The sequence below is a fragment of the Bos indicus x Bos taurus genome, chromosome 23, assembly GCF_003369695.1.
Source record: "Bos indicus x Bos taurus breed Angus x Brahman F1 hybrid chromosome 23, Bos_hybrid_MaternalHap_v2.0, whole genome shotgun sequence".
Taxonomy (NCBI): domain Eukaryota; kingdom Metazoa; phylum Chordata; class Mammalia; order Artiodactyla; family Bovidae; genus Bos; species Bos indicus x Bos taurus.
The window spans coordinates 31,697,919-31,718,521 of NC_040098.1; the positions used below are offsets into that span (position 1 = coordinate 31,697,919).

General features: G+C 39.4%; 1 pseudogene; it reads left to right on the forward strand.

Annotated features, from left to right (window-relative positions):
* Positions 1-3,192: 3,192 nt before the first annotated feature.
* Positions 3,193-4,146, forward strand: LOC113881633 (annotated as a pseudogene).
* The last annotated feature ends 16,457 nt before the right edge of the window (positions 4,147-20,603 follow it).

A 20,603-nucleotide genomic window follows, 5' to 3' on the forward strand; every position in this document is an offset into this window, starting at 1 on the left:
AAGAGGAGAGCTAAGATAAGTCGGAAGTTTAGGGAATTATCTGGGCTCTGTCATTTATGAGAAGTTATAAAAGAGGCAGATTAAGTTTCCTCTTACATTCTCCTTGATATTCATTTCCCCTGAGGATTGTCATCTCTGGGCAGCTAGGCAACATCAGCTAATTAATGGTACAGGACAAACATTCCCCAGAGACTTCAGCCAGGTAAACCATTTTCACCAGACCAGTTTTGCTGCAGTTTCATACCAATCTCATGCTTTCATAGTGAGCTCTCCATCATAGAGTCAAACATTATATTCAGAAGTAATCCTGAGAGTTTGAAATTGCCTTCCTATGTCATCCTACCAGCTAGGCACAATGCCGATCTTCAGTATTGTGTGAAGGTATTTGAAGTTATCAAGAGAAAGCATCTTCTTGCTTAAGGAAAACTTAAAGATATTCCAATGCTGATAGAGTCAGTTTATGCACTCACTGCATGCAACCTGCATCCTTAGTCTGCATACCCAGGTTCCAATGCCCAGGACTGTATTAAAGGTAGGAACTGGAAATGAGGTAGGGAACCAGCTTAGGACACTCACATAAGGTGAATAACACTGAGAGGACTGGAACTCGATCTCTGTGGCACTTTAAGAATTGGTAAGTTAGCTTGTTTTCAGTTGCAAGTGTTCTTTAAAGGTTACATCGAGTAATGTACATGTCAGTTGGTAAAAGAAAGGAAATTCCTATAAAAATTCATCCACTTTAAGAACTTAACTGTTCCTTGTGGAAGCCAACATTTTGTTCTTAGACATTTCATCCTATTGTAGTGTATTCATTATGTCTCAGTATGGATATATGGAGCAATTTAAATTCAGGATATTTGGCTGTCATAAAATATGTCCTTCAGTAATTGAATAATAGCATATATGTGAATGTGAACATATTAGACTATACACTTTCATTTTTTCCTCAGCTCCTATTTTCTCTGAAATTACAGAATGTTTCTTAAAGTGTATTGTCAATATCTGTAGTTTTTAAATGTTCATTTTCTCAAAGAAATGAATGTATGTAATTGTCCAAATGCTAGTTTGATAATGACAACAATGAAGGTCCATTTTGTGGTTATTGTGTCAATGCATTTTTGAATTTACTGTTAATGAAAAACGATTATTCTTCAGTTGAGGAGAAATACCAATTTGAGAGGAGAAACGTGGGCCAGAAAAGGTGATCTGAATGTTTAATTTATTGGTGAATTAGGCAAATAACAAGGTAATGTGTAATGTACACTGGTGACTGTCCTTCTGTCCTTGCACACACTTATGAATGGACTGTAAATTTTGTATGAATGGACTCTCATTTTTTATGAATGCTTTCAGTGTCCAGCTCAGATATTTTCTACTGGCTGCTGCACTGATCCACACCATATTTGTCATGAGTATTGACTGATAGTTTCACAGCCCTTTCCTTCTTTAGAATATTGCCATCAGTTGAATGGAGCCACACTGCCAGAAGTTCTGAATGTGTTTGGGGCAGCTTGTCGTCAATGACAGACTGGTGGGATTTATAAAAGGCTGCCTTTTTGTCAAGGTGGAACTAAATCTGACACAACCCATGCTCCACAGCTTGTTATTCTGTGTAGTAGTAACTAGTCATATCTAAATAAATAGGTATTTAAATTTACCTGAATTAAAATTAAATTTAAAATTCAGTTCTTTATCTGCCCTGCTTGAAACGCTCAGGTAGCAGCGTGTGGGTAGCAGTGATTGTGTAAGTGAAGACACAATATTTTTATCAGCAGGTAGCTCTATTTGGAGAGTCCTTTTCCAGCTTTCTATGGGATCACGTTCATGCTATTCCATCTGAGATCACATCTCTTGCTTAACACATTTGTCTGCTCTGTTTTGCTTCCCTGATTCTCTTTGTCTTGAGGACTTTCACTCAATAAACAGCATGCAAAGGAATTCCCATTTCAGTCTCTTTTCCCCAACCTGGCCAAACTCTGTCCATAGTGATTGGAAGTGTTATTTCTGAGACTGTGATAGATCCATTGCCTCCTCATTTATGTGTTTTTCATTGTCATTAGAATGTTGATAGTGAATAATCCTATCTCCTGCAGGAATTCCAGGCATTTTAGTTGTTGGTAATATATGACACTGAAATCAGCAGAAAGAAGAGTAAGTTCTGATCACTGGAGTTTGAAATTCTGTTGTGAAGTGACTACTTTTGTTGTTTAGTCACTAAGTAAAGTCCAACTCTTTTTGACCTCATGGACTGTAGCCCGCCAAGATTCTCTACTGAAGTGGGTTCCATTTTCTTCTTCAAGTTATCTTCCCAATCCAGGGACTGAACCTGCCTTTCCTGCATCTCCTGCATTGGCAGGCGGTTTCTTTACCACTGAGCCAACAGGGGAGCCTATGAACTGCTTATGCACAGTGAATAAATTTTTGGAGTTCTTGTTAAATTGGTATAGTAATTTTAGGTATCTCAAAGACAAAAGTTAAGCACTGTAATCAAAAGTAGTGTTTTCAGGCTCTGAGCAATTTATTTTTTACTACTATACAAAAAGACAAGGATATAGCATTCACAAATATAATGCATTAGGAATAGAGATAACTTTTGCCAGAATATATTTATGAGGAAGTATCTTAGTGATACATTGAATGTAATATAATCCTTTGTGTAAGTACATTCTAGCTCATGAATTTCTATATCTGAATACATTTTAGAGATCATTTTGTATTATTCTATTACATGTGAGGTATGTGCAAATCAAGTCATGTAGAATTATGAGATACATATTTAAAATAAACTTTCTCCCTTTGTCTACATTTTCTTACTGTTTCTAATCACTCTCCCTTAATTTTCCCTCATTCCCACTTTCTCTAAGATGTACATAAATAATCATCATACTTTCATCCTATTAAACTCAATCTAAAACAGGCATTTTATATCTATGATTGATGCAAACCAAGGTTCATTACTTGATTTTATTATTATTATTTTCTTATATTAATTTCAATATATAAGTTTTGTGAATAGTAAAGAACTAATTGATTTAAGATATATCAATTTCAATGAATACATCATTTATTCAAATAGTTGCATATAAAATCACATGACCATGTCTTTGAACATGATAGATTTTCCTCTTCATCTCTGCACTTTTTTGGAAGATAACTTTAATAAATTGCTAAATGTTTGATTTGACAGGAGCCATGTGCTAACAAAGGATGGAACAGAAAAATGAAAGTTCTTTTGCTGGATTTATCTTACTGGGCTTCTCTGACAGACTTCAACTTGAGCTCATCCTCTTTGTGGTCCTTTTGATCTTCTACATCTTCACTTTGCTGGGAAACACAACCATCATTGCATTGTCCTACTTGGACCCACGTCTTCACACCCCGATGTACTTTTTCCTCTCTAACCTGAGCTTTCTGGACATGTGCTACACCACCAGCATTGTTCCCCAGTTCCTATTTAATCTCAGCAGAGCAGACAAATCCATCTCCTTTGGTGGCTGTGTAGTTCAAATGTACATCTCTCTGGCGTTGGGATGTACAGAATGTATTCTCCTAGGAGTTATGGCATTTGACCGCTATGCAGCTGTTTGCAGGCCCCTTCACTACACAGTAATCATGCACCCCCGTCTGTGTGCCCTGATGGCTTCTGCTTCATGGGTCACTGGTTTTGTCAACTCCTTATTGCAGACAGTGCTCATCTTCCTTTTACCTCGTTGTGGGAGAAATAAATTAGCCCACTTCTTTTGTGAGATCCCTCCTTTTCTCAAACTTGCCTGTGTTGACACCACTATGAATGTGTATGTGACCTTCTTTGGCAGTGTCATCATTCTTCTCACACCTGTTTCATTAATCATGTTCTCCTATGGTCGGATTGTCAGGGCGGTCTTAAGAATAAAGTCCACTGCAGGGCAAAGAAAAGCATTTGGCACGTGTGGATCCCACCTCACAGTGGTCTCCCTGTTCTTTGGCACAGCCATCTATGTGTATTTTCAGCCCAGCAGCAGCGACTCCCAGGATCAGGATAAGTTCATGTCTCTCTTCTACACTGTCATTATTCCCATGACCAACCCCCTCATATATACACTGAGAAACAGGGATGTGAAGGGAGCGATGAAGAAGATGCTTTGGAAGAACTCTTACTCCGGATGATGGCTGAAGAGGACAGTTTAATGGAAAGACTTTGAATGCCAGAACTATTCAGATATATATGTGTGTGCCCCATGAGTCATCTAAAATTTCCTTCGGGAACTCTGCAGGGCATTTGTTTCCTTCATTCCCTTTGAAAAGTGAGTGTTCAAATTCTAGGTTCATGTATTCATTTCAATTTCCAGAGACGCTGATTCAGTGTTCCGACAGCATCTGTTTGTAGTTATTGTTTTTTAAGTTCCAGGGTTTTTCTTGTTTGCACTCCCTTTTAGGTACATATTTCCACATCTATTTCCAAAATGACATATGAATATACTACATGAAATCACAGCCAAAATAAGAACAGGAAACCACTGCAATGATGTAAGGAATATTAACATTTTATCATTTCCTAAGAATTGTTACTGCTACAATTCAGATGCCAAAGGGTAGATATCAGTTAGCTTCTTCTGTATAACAAATCACTTCGAAACTTAGTTGCTTAAAACACCAACCATTAATTTATCTCACCATTATGTGTGTCAGCATTTGGGCTAAGTTTAGCTGGACAGTTCCTCTAGTCTTGGCTGCTGCTACTCCTAAGTCACTTCAGTCGTGTCCGACTCTGTGTGACCCCATAGACGGCAGCCCACCAGGCCCTGCCGTCCCTGGGATTCTCCAGGCAAGAACACTGGAGTGGGTTGCCATTTCCTCCTCCAATGCATCAAAGTGAAAAGTCAAAGTGAAGTCGCTCAGTCCTGTCCGACTCTTAGTGACTCCATGGACTGCAGCCTACCAGGCTCCTCGGTCCATGGGATTTTCCAGGCAAGAGTACTGGAGTGGGGTGCCATTGCCTTCTCTGACTCACTGAAATGCCTACAGTAGGCTTCTGGGTCTACTTAGGGCTTCCTGATCTAGATTGCCACAGTTGTCATGGCTTCCATCTCTTTGATGTGGTCTCTTATCTTCCAGTATGATGGCCTGGAATGTTCATACGGGAAAGGCTGATTTCCAAGTCCTTGTGACTGATTTATTGTTTAAGATATGGCTGCTCTCCTGCTTGCCTGTCCCGTCTCTCTTTGTGCATTGTTTACCTCCATAACTAGTAACTGTTAGGGTCTGTTCTTTGTTCCACTTGGAGGGTCTAGGAGGTCACAGTGTATTTCCATAGCCTCTTTCCCAGTCAACAATAAGTAGGGCCTTCCCTGGTGGTCTAGTGGTAGAATCCTGCTGCCAATGCAACGAACAGAATTACATTCCTGGTCCAGGAAGTTCCTACATGATGCGGAGCAACTAAGGCCATGCGCACAGCTACCCAGCCAGCTCTCTAGATCCCATGAGCCACAACTACTGAAGCTGGCATGCCCTAGAGCCCGTGGTCCTCAACAAAAGAAGCCACAGCAAAGAGAAGCCCTTGCACCGCAGCTAGAGAAAGCCTGCATGGAGCAATGAAGAGCCACAACAAAGACTGAGCACAGCAAAAACAAAAGAAAAAGTCCAATCAGTGGGAGGTCTTTTCCTGTTGGCCAGGTGGTTAAGAGTCCTCGCTTTCACTGCAGAGGTTGAGGGTTCCATCCCTGATCAGGAACTAAGGTCCACATGCCACTCAGCATGGCCAAACACTAAAAAACAAAGAGAACAAATCAGTAAGTGGGGACACGGAGGGGTCTGTCACCAGCAAGGGCCCTACATGGAACTGCTCAGATTCAGAGTGAAGATTTGACTAATGGAAAATGGGAGCTGATGAGCAGATTATTTTTCCTTTCTTCTCCTGGGCTGGGGATCTGTTGGATGTCTCCTAAGACATGCTTCAAGGGGACAAAGGTGATTGAGCACCCAGTTACTCCATACTAATGGCAAATTTGATAATGTATCCTTGACAAGCCCGCTTTTCTTCCGCTTGTGTTTCCTTTCTTTCACTCCTGATGCTGTATCTCATTCTGCATTAAGTGCTTGTGCATAAATCTTTGTTTCAAATTCTCTTTTCTGGGAAAGCCTAGGCTATGACCAAGAGTCTGGGGGCCTATAAAAATGTTCTGGTCATAAATAAGAATTTTGGAGTTTTTGACTTGCAAAGACATTTGCAACTGTTACCAACCCTTTGAAGTTGGGCCCTAAAAATGGTCCTTCTGCTGGGTGTTGATCATGTCAATAGAACAAGACAGCGTTCAGCTCAGAAGCAAAGGAAGGAACTTCCCTGGTGGCCTAGTGGCTAAGACTCTGCACTCCCAGTGCAGGGGACCTGGGTTTGATCCTTGCTTGGGCAACTAGGTCCTACTTGCCACAACTAAGATCTGCCACAAACAAGTAAATACATAAAGATAAATAATATTAAAAAAAAAGTAGAAGCAAAGGGAAGTTTTATCCTTTACTCATAAAATGGAGAAATGGGAGCTCACCATCTAGAGTATGCCCTCTGCTGGACAGCCCATCTTCAGGTTGCGAAATTGGGGTCTCTCATCACTGGGAAGCAGGTCGCAGGGTTTTCCCTGGGCAGGCACACCTGCGCTGCCTGTGGCTCCACACCCCAGTGCCAGGTGCAGCGTCTCTGCACACGGCCTGCTACCGCCATCTAGAATTTGTCATTCACAGCCCTTCTGCACACAGTCCCCTGAGCTGAAGTTTAGGGCACAATGCCTCTGTACCAGGTACCCTATGAGAAAGTGAAACAAGACTAAGCACCAAGGAAAAGACAAAAAAAAGGTTAGAGTTTATTCAGTTCAGTTCAGTCACTCAGTCGTGTCCGACTCTTTGGGACCCCATGAATCGCAGCACGCCAGGCCTCCCTGTCCATCACCAATTCCTGGAGTTCACTCAGACTCACGTCCATCGAGTCAGAGATGCCATCCAGCCATCTCATCCTCTGTCCTCCCATTCTCCTCCTGCCCCCAATCCCTCCCAGCATCAGAGTCTTTTCCAATGAGTCAACTCTTCGCATGAGGTGGCCAGAGTACTGGAGTTTCAGCTTTAGCATCATTCCTTCTAAAGAAATCCCAGGGCTGATCTCCTTCAGAATGGACTGGCTGGATCTCCTTGCAGTCCAAGGGACTCTCAAGAGTCTTCTCCAACACCACAGCTCAAAAGCATCAATTCTTCGGTGCTCAGCTTTCTTCACAGTCCAACTCTCACATCCATACATGGCCACTGGAAAAACCCTAGCCTTGACTAGACAAACCTTTGTTGGCAAAGTAATGTCTCTGCTTTTGAATATGCTATCTATGTTGGTCATAACTTTCCTTCCAAGGAGTAAGCGTCTTTTAATTTCATGGCTGCAATCACCATCTGCAGTGATTTTGGAGCCCAGAAAAATAAAGTCTGACACTGTTTCCACTGTTTCCCCATCTATTTCCCATGAAGTGATGGGACCGGATGCCATGATCTTCGTTTTCTGAATGTTGAGCTTTAAGCCAACTTTTTCACTCTCCACTTTCACTTTCATCAAGAGGCTTTTAGTTCCTCTTCACTTTCTGCCATAAGGGTGGTGTCATCTGCATATCTGAGGTTATTGATATTTCTCCCGGCAATCTTGATTCCAGCTTGTGTTTCTTCCAGTCCAGCATTTCTCATGATGTACTCTGCATATAAGTTAAATAAGCAGGGTGACAATATACAGCCTTGATGTACTCCTTTTCCTATTTGGAACCAGTCTGTTGTTCCATGTCCAGTTCTAACTGTTGCTTCCTGACCTGCATACAAATTCTCAAGAGGCAGGTCAGGTGGTCTGGTATTCCCATCTCTTTCAGAATTTTCCGTAGTTTATTGTTATCCACACAGTCAAAGGCTTTGGCATAGTCAATAAAGCAGAAGTAGATGTTTTTCTGGAACTCTCTTGCTTTTTCCATGATCCAGTGGATGTTAGCAATTTGATCTCTGGTTCCTCTGCCTTTTCTAAAACCACCTTGAACATCAGGAAGTTCACGGTTCACGTATTGCTGAAGCCTGGCTTGGAGAATTTTGAGCATTACTTTACTAGCGTGTCAGATGAGTGCAATTGTGCGGTAGTTTGAGCATTCTTTGGCATTGCCTTTCTTTGGGATGGGAATGAAAACTGACCTTTTCCAGTCCTGTGGCCACTGCTGAGTTTTCCAAATTTGCTGGCATATGGAGTGCAGCACTTTCACAGCATCATCTTTCAGGATTTGAAATAGCTCCACTGGAATGCCATCACCTCCACTAGCTTTGTTCGTAGTGATGCTTTCTAAGGCCTACTTGACTTCACATTCCAGGATGTCTGGCTCTAGGTCAGTGATCACACCATCGTGATTCTCTGGGTCATGAAGATCTTTTTTGTACCGTTCTTCTGTGTATTCTTGCCATCTCTTCTTAATATCTTCTGCTTCTCTTAGGTCCATACCATTTCTGTCCTTTATCAAGCCCATCTTTGCATGAAATGTTCCCTTGGTATCTCTAATTTTCTTGAAGAGATCTCTAGTCTTTCCCATTCTGTTGTTTCCCTCTATTTCTTTGCATTAATTGCTGATAAGGCTTTCTTATGTCTTCTTGCTATTCTTTGGAACTCTGCTTTCAGAGTTTATTACCCATATTCTATTTTCATTTTCTGGCAACTGCTAATGGTCATTACTCCTGGGAACCAAAAGAATGAAGGACATTACATGAGGAGAGATTTTAGAGAAAGAAGACTGAAGACCAAGGTTTGAGGCACCTAACATTTAATGATTGGGTAACGGAGAATTTTAAGACTCTTCATGAGATTGGGAGGAAAATCCAGAGACGTGACAGGAAAACTCTATTAGTTGAATTAAAAGCTAAGCTTCTATAAGAAGAAGACCCTGAAAATCCAGTAGCTTAAAGAAGAGTCTTTCTCTGTCTACCCCTGTCTTTGTCCCCTGCTTTCTCCCTCTAGCAGTGGTGTAGCTTGTCAACAATTGTGGAATATTTCTCTTCCACCTTATTCTTAGTGGCTCCCAACATTTGAAGGTTTGTCAAGACCTCTTAATGTTCTAAAGCAGAGGATCTCAGTCAGCATCTAGGTGGAGGCTGATTGGAAGGTGGCCCATCAGGGGATAACTTCAAATATGTAAGTATACCGCTGACAGCTTACAGTGAATAATGTCAGATTCATGATCTCCAAAGAAGAAGATTTAACCTCGGGACCAGGGACCAGGCTTGATCACTCAAGAGCTTTTGTATATACTACTAAAGAGCTTTTGTATAGCTTTTGTATATACTATTAAAGTATAGTAAGGGACAGAGGAAGCTTCTGACATAGACATCAGAAGGGGGATGGAGAGTGCTCCCTTGCTAGTATTTAGCAGGATGCTTTATGTCTGTTAGAAAGCTATTGATCAGATAAGAGACACCTGAAGGCTGACAGAGTTTCACCAGGCCCCTCTCCCACAATATGCATTTTTGAGATAGGATAGAAGGAGGTGTGTCATCCCTCAGCCATAAAACAATTGATACGAATACTGGTTTGTTGAGTGATTATCAGCCAAATGTTAGTCTTAGGTGGAACCATTTAGAAGAAAGGCAAATTCCAAAGCAAAAAAAAAAACATGGTTTCATTAACATAGTTTAAGAAAAACATTTCCATAAGAAAAATGCATTCGTTAACTCAAGGTTTGAGAAAAGTTAAATTCAGGTGGAACAAGGTGTCATGGCAACAGAGAATTCTAAGAGAAAAAAAGTCTGACACTTGTAGTTTGTTTCCTCCTGCCTCTTGAGCGAGAGAGGAAAAATGTCTGACACTTGCAGCCTGTCCTCCATTTGGAGACCCCTGGCCTTCCTGCTTTTTACCCTTTCACCTGTTTCAGGAGAAGACTGGGAGATGCGAGTTTCTGTCTGTTCCTTTCACATTTAGCCCTAAGGGGAGGTGCGGGGCACAGGCAGCCAGTTAGGAGCTGTTCCTTAGTTTGCTACTGTCCTGTTGGACCCAGGAACGCAAGCCCTGGAGGGGGCCTGGGCTACAGGATAAGGAGTGTGTCCTCTGGCAGCAGCCACAAAACCTGGGTGGCCACACAGGTGCACAAGCTCCTTTCACAGAGACACGGGTGACCTGAGGTGGGACAGAGGGAGAGCACGATGATGGCATCTGTTGGCTTCTCAGGTGTTTGGTGAGAATTGCAGTTGGCCCCGAGATATGTGTTAGAAGTCTTAGCTTTTAGGGTAAGGAAATAGGCTTCTTTCAGGGACAAGCTGGAGGTTTCAGTCTGTGTCTCTGTGCTGTTCCCTGGAGAGACAGCCACAGTGAGTCTGGGTGAACCTGTTAAGAACTGTTTCTCAGTTCCTTATAGCCTCGTGGATTTCATGAAGACAATCTTCATTGGCTTTCAGAGCTCTATGTTTTGGAGGCCCATGTCTCAGGTGTTGTCTTCAAAGTTAGGGTCCCAGGTGTGGGACACTTTGTTCCTCCGGGAGAAACCGACAGTGGTGACTTTCCACCTGCTTCTATACTGTGGTTCCAAGGGTGGGTTTCATATAGAGATTTTGTCTCTGCCTCTTCTAATGATTTATTTATGTTTTATCTTCTAATGATTTTAGTTTGGGCTTTTCTTATTCACCTTGTGTATAGGATTCACCCAGCTAGTTTCCACATTCCTTTTCATAGAAGTTTTTCTGTGTAAAACTGTAGATTCACTGTGTCCATAGGAGGGGAGGAGATCTGGAGCCAGTATGTCATGAGTGAACAGGAACCTTCTACCCTTTTGAACAGCTTCCTCTCTCCTTTTCTCTCTCTTTGCCATTCTTGTTGCTTTGTGTCTCTGTCTGTCCCTTTTTTCCTCATTCTCTAGTTCTTGTTCTATTCAAGTCCTTTTTCATTTTGAAATAATTACAGATTGATGGGAAAGTCCAAAGTTAGTAGAGAGAAGTCTTGGATACATTTGATCTATTTTCTCCCAGTGATTTTATATTATATAACTATGCTGTGCTGTGCTTATTTGCTCAGTCGTGTCTGACTCTTTGCAAACCCATGGACTGTAGCCTGACAAGCACCTCTGTCCATGGGGATTCTCCAGGCAAGAATACTGGAGTGGTTGCCATGCCCTTCTTCATGGACTCTTCCCAATCTAGTGATCAAACTGAGGTCTCATGCACTTCAGGCATATTCTTCACCATCTGAGAGATCAGGGAAGCCCAAGAATACTGGAGTGGGTAGCCTGTGCCTTCTCCAGGGGATCTTCCTGACTCAGGAATTGAACCAGAGTCTCCTCCATTGCAGGCGGATTCTTTACCAGCTGAGCTACCAGGGAAGCCCATTATACAACTATAATACCAATTAAAAACTAGGAAACGGACATAGGTACAATGTGTGTGTTTAAGTCTATGTAATTTTCCCCCCGTTTAGTTTCCTGTATGTACCATCACAATCAAGATATGGATTTATCCTATCACCACACACATCTCCTTTGTGATACACTTTTATAGTCACTTCTAGTCCCTCCCTTCCCCTGAAAGTGAAAGTCAGTCAGCATCGGACTCCTTTTGACCCCCTCTACTATACAGTCCATTTAATTCTCTAGGCCAGAATACTGTAGTGGGTAGCCTTTCCCAAGCCTCTGTATTGCAGGTGGATTCTTTACTAACTGAGGGTCCTCTGTATTGCAGGGTCCTCTGTATTGCAGGTGGATTCTTTACCAACTGAGCTATCGGGGAAGCTCCCCCCATGGCCCCCACCCCAAACCCTCTGTAAAACCATCCCTAACTCCTGGGCAGTACTAATTTGGTCTCCGTCTTTATTATTTTGTTATTTCATGGGTGTTATATAGATGGGATCATATTTCACCTATTAACATAGACTTATTTTCATACAACATAATATCATTGAGATTTATCCAAGATATTGTGTGTATCAACAGATTATTTTTTTTATTATTATGTAGTTTTCCATGGTATGTGTGCACCATCATTTGTTTAGAATATTTTAGTTGTTTTCATTTTTTTGCTGTTACAGATAAAGCTGTTATGAATACTTGTGCACAGGATTTTGTGTGGAATAAATTTTTCTTTCTCTGCCATAAGTGCCCAAGAGCATGATTACTGGGCTGTATGGCAAGTGGATATTCAGTTTTTAAAGAAACAGCCAAGCTCTTTTATCAAGTAGCTGCACCATTTTATATTCTCATTAGTAATGTATGAGTGATTCAACTTTTCCACAATCTCACCAATATTTGGTTTTGTTCCTATATTTTTGATTTTTGTTGTTCTAGTAGGTAGGTGGTGATATGTCTTCATGGTTTTAGTCTGCATTTTGCTGATGATTAGTGATGCTAAACATGTTTTCATGTTTCATCAAGACATCTTCACCACCTGTATATTTACATTGGTGAGTTATCTGCTCAAATGTTTTTTAATTGAGTTATTTTCTTATTGTAGAGTTTTGAGAGTTCATTGTATATTCTAGATATGAGTGTTGTCTATGAGAAGCAGTTTGAAAATATTTTCTTCCAGTGTCTAGCTTATCTTATTATCCTATTAACAGCGTCTTTAATAATGATTTTATTTTGATAAATCGTCACTTGTAGATTTTTAAAAAAATAGATCATGCTTTTGTTGTATTATATTCCAATATAAAACAAGAATTTTGAAAAACAACATAGAAAAAAAAAGCATGTAATTTCAAGTAAGCATTCCTAGATAATGTCAAATTATTAACCAAAGTTATTTTGCCAATTAATAGTTGCAGCAGCAAGATTGAACTGGGAAGAAGTGTTAATAGCAGGTCTGTGATTCTATCCATCTCTGGACACCCTTTGCCATATTGGTGTTTCCTCGGCCTCCTTATAAATATTATGTTGGGATTTAAATAGTGGAGAGATTACTGAGAAACTTCTGATTAAGACTATTTTAAGAAAGAGATAGTTTCTCCTTATGCATAGGATATTATTAAAAAAAAGGATTTATGCTTATATGGGAAATGGCTGGCTATAAAATGTAAGTTAATTATTGAAGTTCTCTGTGCTTTTCTGACTAATAACGTATAAAAACCAAGATGCTTCAAACCTAAATAGCTCTCTCTGAGATAGCTTATACTACTAACTAGCAGTGCTCTATTACTCTGAAAAAAAATATGTTCTAGTGGGGAAAAAGAGATTTTATAATTTTTGAAGCTGCATTTGACGGTTAGGCCAAAGCCTTCCATAGACAGATATTAAGCATTCCTGTCTTTTCCTTGTATAGTCAAGTGTATAAGTTGTTTTGAAATTGATTGATTTTCAAACTTCAATACACACAATATCCTTCAAGTTTCTTTTCAATTTACTTTAGCAGTTATAGCTATCTTGTTTAACTCAGTCATTTGTATCATAAATGCAAAGATGAGTTGAACTGAAGGAAACCATGGCAGTTCCATTTAAAAAGTCAATAGTTTTTCTGTTTGTTTAAGTAAATTATTGCAACTCTTGGTAGAAATTGAACAATGTCCTAGAGGAGATGATATTTTTCCTTAGCCACATTAGAAGTTTGGGAGTAAAATGTGGGTGTTGCTGTTTAATATATTACCTTAAAGATTAGAATCTGCCTAAACTTTAACTCTGTAATCTCTTAGAAGTTGGTTATAATTTGCTGTATAACTCAGGGACTCAACCCCAGGCTTTGTAAAACCTAGAGGAGTGAGATGGGGAAGGAGGCTCAAGAGGGAAGGGACATAGGTATACCTATGGCTGATTCATATTGGTATTTGGCAGAAACCAATACAATAGCGTAAAGCAATTCACCTTTGATAAAAAATAAATAAATTTAATTATATAAACAAGAAAAAAACAATTTGATTATGAATATTAGGTGAAATTAATTTACTGTTAAATTTGAGTAACTGAGTTCTTATTTCTATATGCAGAATTTTTTTTTTGCAATTGTGTGAAAAAATCTCAAGTATTTAGTAAAATATCTAAACCATTAAAAGAGAAGAGCTAAGATAACTGGGAAGTCTAGGGAGTTATCTGACCTCTGTCATTTATGAGAAATTATAAAAGAGGCAGATTAGGTATCTTCTTGTATTCTCCTTGATACTCATTTTCTCTGAGGATTGTCATCTCTGGGCAGCTAGGCAATATCAGCTAATTAACAGTACAGGACATTCATTCCCCAGAGACTTCAGCCAGGTAAACAGTTTTCACCAGACCAGTTTTACTGCAGGTTCATACCAATCTCATGCTTTCATAATGAGCTCTCCATCATAGAGCCAAGACAGTATATTCAGAAGGAATCCTGAGAGTTTGAAATTGCCTTCCTATGTCATGCTACCAGCTAGATACAATGCTGATCTTCAGTACCCTCTGAAGGTATTTGAAGTTATGAAGAGAAAGCATCTTCTTGCTTAAGGAAAACTTAAGGATATTCCAATGCTGATAGAGTCAACTTATGTACTCATTTCATACAGCCCGCATCCTTAGTCTACATACCCAGGTCCCAATGCCCAGTAGTGTATTAAAGGCAGACACTGGAAATGAGATAGGGAACGAGCTTAGGACACTCACATAAGGTGACTAAAACTGAGAGGACTGGAACTCGATCTCTGTGGTACTTTAGGAATTGGTAAGTGAGTTTGTTTTCAGTTGCAAGTGTTCTTTAAAGGCTAAATTGAGTAACATGCATGTCAATTGGCAAAAGAAACAGAAGTTCCTATAGAAATTTATCAAATTAAAGAACTAAACTTAAGCCAACTTTGTGTTCCTAGACATTTCATCCTATTGTAGTATATTCATTATGTCTTAGTATGGATATATTGACGGAGAAGGCGATGGCATCCCACTCCAGTACTCTTGCCTGGAAAATCCCATGGATGGAGGAGCCTGGTGGGCTTCAGTCCATGGGGTCGCTAAGAGTCGGACACGACTGAGCGACTTCACTTTCACTTTTCACTTTGATGCATTGGAGAAGGAAATGGCAACCCACTCCAGTGTTCTTGCCTGGAGAATCCCAGGGACGGGGGAGCCTGGTGAGCTGCTGTCTATGGGGTCACGTAGAATCGGACATAACTGAAGCGACTTAGCAGCAGCAGCAGCAACAGCAGCATGGATATATTGAACAATTTAAATTCAGGATATTTGGCTGTAATAAAACATGTCCTTCAGTAATTGAATAATAGCATATATGTGAATGTGAAAGTATTAGACTATACACTTTCATTTTTTCCCCAGCTCCTATTTACTGTGAAATAACAGAATGTTTCTTAAAGTGTATTGTCAATATCTGTAGTTTTAAAATGTTCATTTTCTCAAAGAAATGAACATATGTAATCTTCCAAGTGGTAGTTTGATAATTACAACAATGAAAGTCCATTTTGTGGTTATTGTGTCAATGCATTTTTGAATTTATTGTTAATGAAAAATGATCATTCTTCAATTGAGGAGAAATACCAATTTGAGAGGAGAAACGTGGGTCAGACAAGGTGATCTGAATGTTTAATTTATTGGTGAATTAGGCAAATGACAATTTTTTGATGGCCTTGCACTGAGGTGATGTGTATTGTACACTGGTGACTGTCCTTTCATCCTTGCCCACACTTATGAATGGACTCTACATTTTGTATGAATAGACTCTAGGTTTTGTATGAATGCTTTCAGTGTCCAGTTCAGATCTTTTCTACTGGCTGGTGGGTGCACCAGTCTACACCATATTTGTCATGAATATTGACTGATAGCTTCACAGCCTGTCCCTTCTTCAGAAAATTGCCATAAGTTGAATGGGAGCCACATTGCCAGGAGGTCTCCTGATCTTGGTTGGGTCAGCTTGCAGTCAATGACAGATCCTTGGGATATATAAAAGGCTGCCTTTTTGTTAAGGTGAAACTGCATCTGACACAATGGATGCTCCACAGCTTGTTATTCTGTATACCAGTACCTAGTCACATTTAAATGACTAGGTATTTAAATTAACCTGAATTAAATTTAAATTTAAACTTCAGTTCCTTAGCTGCCACCCTTGAAATGCTCAGTCAGCAACATGTGGGTAGCAGTGATTGTATTAGTGAAAATAGAATACTTTATATCAGCAGATAGTTCTGTTGGAGAGTCATATTCCAGCTTTCTCTGGGATCAGGCCTATGCTATTCCATTTGGATCACATCCTTGCTTAGTAGCATTGTCTGCTCTATTTTGCTCTTTAATTCTCTTTATCCTGAGAACATTCGATCAATAAACAGCTTGCAAAGGAATTCCTACTTCAGCTTCTCCTTCCCAACCTGGCCAAACGTTGTCCATATTGATTAGAACTGTTATTTCTGATACCATGATAGATCCATTTGCTGCTCATTTGTAAGTCCTTCATTGCTATTAGGGACCAGTCCTAATGTATCAGAGTTAAGCTGAGACAGAAGGACTATTAAAGCAAAAGTGATTCAGTTACAGCTCTGAGGCTGCAGGGGTTTTGTCTGCACCTTTTCAGGATTCCTTGAGGAACTGGATAGGGTAGAGTTTGAACTTTAAATTTATCAGTGAATGTTGCATAATTTGAGATATTTTAAAGAGATATTATCTTGAGATCTTTTGTCTTTATAATGGTTTGTGCACCAAGTAGTTAGTTTTCTTGAAATACTTATATTCTTCCACTAAAATTTCAGTTATATTATGTGTCAGTAATATACAGTTATTATAATTGTAAATATACCTCTAGCACTGATGTGTGTCTGTATTAAGCATTTAACCTCTCTCATTTGATGCCTCTTCTCTTAATTAGTATAGTGGAATTGTGTTCTTGTGAGATATAATTTTCTATTATATTCTTTTAAAAAATAATTGTTATGTAAGATGTCATCTTTTATTGTAGAATCTGTTAATTTTACCTACTTAATATTTTCTATAGATACATACATATATGATTTTTTCAATTATTTCTCATTTGTATCCAAATATTTATTGATATGTAGCTTGTATAGCGGAATTTGCCTATTTCATGTCATATCATGATGGTTACCAAGGAAAGTATTTGTTGTTCCTGTAGCTAGGATGAATGTGTTTAATATTTCTAGTTTTTATTATTTATGTTATTTATTTTATTATTTATGTAGTTTGTCTCATACTACTCAGTATTCCTTATTGCGTTAGGTCAGTTGATATGTATTTTAACATAGATGATGATTCTCAATTAAAAAGCAGAATTCTTTAAATGTGGTAGCAAGGAAATAAAAATTTCCCATTTAACCTTAGCCAAGAAATATTCCTTACCTTGAATCATTGCCTTCTGTGGTGGTGCAAACAGCTTTAGGAAGGGTGGGTGCTGAGTAGGGAAGGAGCAAGGGATTGGTCAGCAGAATGTACTCTTGAGATCATTGTGATGATGTGTCTTGCATATTGAAGTTTCCCATGTCTGATTTACTCAGGAAAGGATAACTTCCTGAATTTCTTTAGAGAAAAAAAATTTAAAGAAGACAAATATGACATTGGTATCCTAATTACCTTCCAGTGTAATATACACTTGGACTGGAACCATTGTAACATACAAAGACAATTATATTCTTTTTTTCTGTTTTAGTTGGTGTTACTTTTGTTTGTTGTTGTCTGATATTAAATTTTTCATCATAAAATCATTCATTTTTATACCTGTCAGATACTCGGTCATTTAGCATCCTTTTTCTAATAAATGAATATTATTCTGTATAGTTGCACATGGTTGGAACCACTTCATCTTGACAGGATTTTATCTTATATCAATTGCCTTATAGATATGATGATAAAATGTATCATTGTCTTATTACCCTGGTTCATTATTGTATTGGTGTTTTCCTTTGATGAATTAACATTTTATATTTTCTCTTAACTTTGGTGAATGCTTCCTTTATTAGGTACATTTAGAAAAGTTTTCCAGCAGTTCATCTAGGATGAATGTGTCAGTATTTGTATATATGTTCATGAGACTGAGCCATAGGTTGTATTTGCTTTTCTGAGCAGGTGTGAGTCAGGGAACATATCCTGTCATTGCACATTTAGACTATCTGTCAAAATTTTACAATTCTGTTATAAATTTTTTTCTGTATAGACTTCTGTTGTGGATACCACAGATCACATTCTTATAAGCGATGCATGATACTGGATGCTTGGGGCTGGTGCACTGAGGGGATGGTATGGGAGGGAGGAGGGAGGGGGGTTCAGGATGGGGAACACGTGTATACCTGTGGCGGATTCATGTTGATGTATGGCAAAATTACAGTACAATATTGTAAAGTAATTAACCTCCAATTAAAATAAATACATTTATATTAAAAAATAATATAAAATAAGAATCAGAAAGAAATCAAAGGAAGAATGAAATCTTATGAAATTGTAAACTCTGCTATTGGCAGTGGTGTCCCCTGAATTTTAATATATTCATGTCTGGCAATAAAGCAATGTGTTTCCTAAAAACACAGACTTTGATATCCAAGACACCTAATTTTTGTTTACAAATTTAGGATTTTAATAATCTTGGCTAAGCTGCTTACCCACTTTAATCTATCTCTTCAAATATAGAAGGGTAACAGTAATAAATGTCAAACTGTTTTGGAGATAGTTGAGATTATGCATGTAAAAGTTGTAGTGCATATCAAACAATCAACAATACCAACAGTGCTGGCATTATTACTATTATTTTCAAAACTATTTCTGTATTTACTCATTTAATTTTTGACTGCACTGGATCTTGGGTGCTGCTCACAGGCTTTCTGCAGGTGCAGCGAGCAGAGGCTGCTCTCTAGCTGTGGTGCGCCGGCTTCTCAGTGTGTTTTTCTCCTGTTGTGGAGCACGAGCTTCAGTAGTTGTGGTGCAGGAGACAGTAGTTGTGGCGGATGGGCATAGCTGCCCCGCGCATGTGGGATCATAGTTGTCCTGCTCATGTGGGATCTTCCTTGACCAGGGATCAAACCTGTGTCCTTTACATTGCATGGCAGACTCTTCACCACTGGACCACCAGGGAATTCCAGCATTATTAGCTGTAAGTAGTATATCATTCCAGCCTTCAAAACTTGGATACTTCAATTTTTCAAACTTTAATTAAGTATTGTTTTTGGAGGTGTGTGAACACTATAGTGCTCTTCTGTACTGTTTTGTGGTTGAGTGTTAAGTTAGATTAGCATAATCCTTCTCATATACGGTGTATTAAATTTCTATTATGTGTTCTTTTTATATTTCAAACCATCTGATCTTTTTTTTCTTTCCTTACCACTAAAGTATGGGACATGGAGGACATTTACGCCATTGATGAAGGAATATTCCCCAGGGCCCCTCCACCACTACCTCTTCTTTCATTTGACTCTTTGTGGTTGTTGTTCAGTCATTCAGTCAGGTTGGACTTTGCAACCCCAGGAATTGCAGCATGCCAGGCTTCCCTGTCTTTCACCATCTCAAGTTCATGTCCATCGAGTCAATGATGCCATCCAACCATCTCATCCTCTGTCGATCCCTTCTCCTCTTGTGCTCAATCTTTTCCAAAATCAGGGTCTTTTCCAGTGAGTTGGCCTTTTGCATCAGGTGGCCAAAGTATTGGAGCTTTAGCATGAGCATCAGTCCTTCCAGTGAAATTCAGTGTTGATTTCTTTTAGGATTGACTGGTTGGATCTCCTTGCAATCCAAGGGACTCTCAAGAGTCTTCTCCAATAGCACAATTCAAAAGCATCAATTCTTTGGTGCTCAGCCTTCTTCATGGTTCAATTCTCACATCCATACATGATTACTGGAAAAACCATAGCTCTGAGTGTACGGACCTTTGTTGGTAAATTGATGTCTCTGCTTTTAATACACTATCTAAGTTTGTCACTTTTCTTTCAAGGAGCAAGTGTCTTCTAGTTTCATGGCTGCAGTCAGCATCTGTAGTGATTTTGGAGCCCAAGAAAATAAAATCTGTCATTGTTTCCACTTTTTCCCCATCTATTTGCCGTGAAGTGGTGGGCCCAGATGCCATGATCTTAAGTTTTTTGAATGTTAAGTTTTAAGCCAGCCATTTCACTCTTCTCTTTCACCTTCATCAAGAGGCTCTTTAGTTCCTCTTCACTTTCTGCCATCAGGGTGGTATCATTTGCATATCTGAGGTTGTCTATATTTCTCCCAGCAATCTTGATTCCAGCTTGTGAGTCATTCAGACTGGCATTTCACATGATGTACTCTGTATATAAGTTAAATAAGCAGGATGACAATACACAGTCATGAATGTACTCCTTTCCCACTTTTGAAGCAGTCTACTGTTCCATGTATGGTTCTAACTGTTGCATCTTGACCTGCATATGGGTTTCACAGGAGACAGGTTAGGTGGTCTGGTATTCCCATCTCTTTAAGGATTTTCCAGTTTGTTGTGGTCCCACAGTCAAAGGCTTTAATGTCGTCATTGAAGCAGAAGTAGATTTTTTGGGGAATTCCCTTGCCTTTTTTTTTTTGACTTCCCTGGTGGCTCAGATGGTAAAGCGTCTGCCTACAATGCGGGAGACCCAGGTTCAATCCCTGAGTTGAGAAGATCCTTTGGAGAAGGAAATGGCAACCCGCTCCAGTAGTCTTGCCTGGAAAATCCCATGGACAGAGGAGCATGGTAGGCTACAGTCCATGGGGTTTTAAAGAGTC